Source organism: Corylus avellana, chromosome ca1, assembly GCF_901000735.1.
Source record: "Corylus avellana chromosome ca1, CavTom2PMs-1.0".
NCBI lineage: Eukaryota > Viridiplantae > Streptophyta > Magnoliopsida > Fagales > Betulaceae > Corylus > Corylus avellana.
In genome coordinates this window covers 30874696-30878395 of record NC_081541.1, presented here as the reverse complement: position 1 = coordinate 30878395, position 3700 = coordinate 30874696, and positions in this window count along the sequence as shown.

The following is a 3700-nucleotide window of genomic DNA, read 5'->3' as shown; positions in this document are numbered from 1 at the left end:
TGTTGAAAGAAATTTTGAAGTAGTTAAGTTGGGTTTGAATCTTTGCAATAAATAATTTTTAACAGATGCTTAATTAGTATTAATGGTTTTAGATTTTTATTAATACTCTGATGGGACTAAATTAATTAAGCTATAATTCAGTCGGACTTGAGAGAACGTTTGTGGTTCTCATAGTTTATGCAATTTTTTTGCGGTTCTAGCAAGTAGATGTTATTATAGTCACGCTCAGGTATAGTCACGTACAATTCATCTTCCTAGCCTACCATTTTTTGCTCAAAAAATAAAAAAAAAGTACATGTCCATATTGAGGTTCGAATTACCTAATTGAACAACGCTATATAGTTCAATGAAAATCGGCTTAAGGCAAAAGGTTAAAATAAGGCTTTGGTAACATGTAAAATTTGTAAGTGTTGTCAGTAAATTTGTATTTTTTTTTTTTTTTTCTAATCAATACGGGAGAGAGGAGAAAAAGGGACAGTAAATTTTAACTTATAACTCTCTTTTAGTCCCTAAAGTATACGTACCTTCCATAGTTCAATATCATATTTCTTTTGCATACACAATATTGCATATAATTAATAGTCAAATTATAATCATTCCTTAAACCTTAAGACCTTTAAAATCACCAAATCGTTCTGTAAATATCCCAATAGTTTACAACACTGAATTTTATTTTGTCTCCCTTAAAAATTGAATATTTTCTTCTGAAATTTAACTTAATAAAAACCCAGGGGTGGCCAGCCTTGTTGGGATTTGAACGCATCACACCAAGTCACCAACCCCTCAACTAGTAAACCATATTTTTTAAGAAAAACAAATTTAAAAAATTAAATTGTTATGACTCATTAATATCGTCTACCAAAGCCCTAATTACTATAGGGGGTTGGGAATATTTAGTTACGACCCAAAAAAGCTAGTACCTTGGTGTTCAAACATTACCAAATGGTGATGTGACAAGAGTAAAACGTCACTAAAAAATAATAATAATAATAATAGTGACATGTCAATATTAACATGTCACTAATTGAATTTTATTTATTTATTTATTTATTTATTTATTTTTCATTTTTTCTTTCTTCTTTAAAGGAAAGAGGACAAAACAAATTAAAATTCAATTAATGATGTTTGAATGTTCACACGTCACTATTTTTTTTTTTTTTTTAATTTTTTCTTTCTTTAGGGAAACAAGTTTCAAATTAAAATTTAATTAGTGATTAGTGACGTGTGAATGGTCAAAAGTCACTAATTGAATGTTATTTTATTTTATTTTATTTTTCCTTTCTTTCTTGTTTAAAGGAAAGAGCTAGGTGAAAAAAATAAAGAATAATAATTAATTAGTGACGTGCAAAGAGTAAAATGTCACCAAAAGTTAAAAAAAAAAAACAAAACAAAACAAAAAAACAAAAAACAAAAAAAAAAAAAAACAAAAACAAAAATAGTGACATGTTAATATCCACATGTCACTAATTGAATTTTATTTTTCATTTTTTCTTTCTTCTTTAAAGGAAAGAGGAAAAAAGAAATTAAAAATCAATTAGTGACATGTGAAAGTTCACAAGTCACTATTTTTTTTTTAAAAAAAAAATCTTTTTAAAGAAAGGGGGAAACAAGTTTCAAATTAAAATTTAATTGGTGATTAGTGGCACGTGAATGTTCACACGTCACTAATTGAATGTTAATTTTTTTAAAAAAAAAATTTCTCTTTCTTGTTTAAAGGAAAGTGGAGGAAAAAAAATTAATTTTAATTAGTGATGTGTTACTGTTCACAAGTCACTAATTACAAATTCTGAATTTAAAATTTTAAAAACTATTATTTTAAATATTTTAAACTTATATAAGTAATTAGTGACGTGTAAACAGTGGCACATCACTAATTAGTGACATGCTACTATTCAGACGTCACTAATTTCATGTTTTGAATTTAAAAATTTTAAAAACTAATATTTCAAACTTATATAACTTTGAGGATCTGGATCCACTGAAATTCTTAGGTAAATTTCAATTTCTGAAATTTCAGATTTTTGCCATCCATTTTTTATCTAAGGGTCATTGTTCTGCTACATGTCCCACTACTAATAAACTAATAAATGCTTATTATTTTATTTTTTTAGTAATAGTGGGACTTGTGGCAAAACAATAGCCATTGGATGAAAAATGGATGGCCTAAATCTGAAATTTCAGTAGATCCTGATCCTCCACCTCCTTCTGTTTTTTTTTTTTTTTTCCTCCTCACCTGCCGACACGGCCTCCTCTTGGAGAGATGAGAGTGAGCTAGGAGAGTGTACCCTATTTCAAGGATATGTCTAAGTTTGCATTCAGCTAAGTCATTCTGTTCAGAGGTGTATGAGCAAGATTTTTTGTGCACAATACCATTTTTAGAAAGAGAGGATTGAAACTGAGTTGAGGTATATTCTCCTCCACCATCAGATTAGAGTTGTTTGATTTTAGTGGAGAATTAGTTTTCAACAAGAGGTTGCAATGAGGCACAATTAGAAGCAAGAAAAGGTTGTCTTTTGCTTTTGCCTAATTGGCATGAAACACAAGAAGCAGTTTTACTGAAATCATAACTGGAAATGGGAAGAGATTTGTCTTAAACAATTCAATTGACAGTCTCTTAAGTAGGATGCCCTAGTCTAAAATGTCACACTAAAGAAGAGGTGGTCCTTATTCCTAAGAAAGCTGAAAAAGTCTTGGTTTCTTTGTGAAGATTCCCTCCGAGCTTGAGTGGATACAAGCCATTTTCACTCCTCCCCTCCAAGAGCGTTGCATGGGTCAGCAGGTCCTTAGTAAAATAATGAGATGATGTTAGGATGAAGTAGCAACAATTATTACTACAGAATTTTTGTATAGAAAGCAAGTTGGCTGAGGCTTGTGAGCAGTGTAATATATTTGACATTGATGTAGTATATATACTACTACAGCTAAACCTAATGCAGCGTAACAATCAGAATCTAATATTACATCATAGTCCATCTACACTAAGGAGAAGGAGATCTTCTAGTTGGCTTGCTTGTTGTCCAAGTCTTCCAATAGTTGAGCTTCTTTCCTTCTACAAAAGATCTGATCACAGCCAACTAGTACTCCAAAATCTTCTTTATATGCTGTCATATGAGGTTGAGGGATATAGAGAATTTTTCCATATTGATTTTCATCTTTCCTGCATCTATGCGATTGGCTTGTGCGCCTATCTGCGCTCAAGCACCTCAGGCCTGTGCTCGAGCTTAGTCGGACTTGCTTATCTGCATTTTCCTCTGTCACTGCGCTCGAGCACACTAGACCTGCACTTTTCTCTGTTACTGCGCTCGAGTGCACTAGACCTGCTCTCAAACTCTTGAGAGCTTGATATACTTTTAACATCAAACTCTTAATTTGATGCAATATTCTACTCTCTCCGTTAGTTTCTAGACTTTAAAAGTGATAAAATAATCTTTATACCCCTGGAATTCTTATAAAATTCTAAATTTACATTTAATTTCAAATTAAAATTTTTTTTTTAAAAAAAAAGGAAAAATTGAAGGGTAATTTGGTATTTTTAATTGTTTATGTTAGGGTTTAAGGAAGGGTAGATTGCATCAAATTGAAAGTCCGAATGTGAAATTGAGAGTTTTTAAAATTTGGGTATTTCGTCTCAAAATGCGTAGTAGTTTAGTTATTCTAAGTGAAGTTTTTCCTATATAAAATGAAGTCAAGCTCCATATAT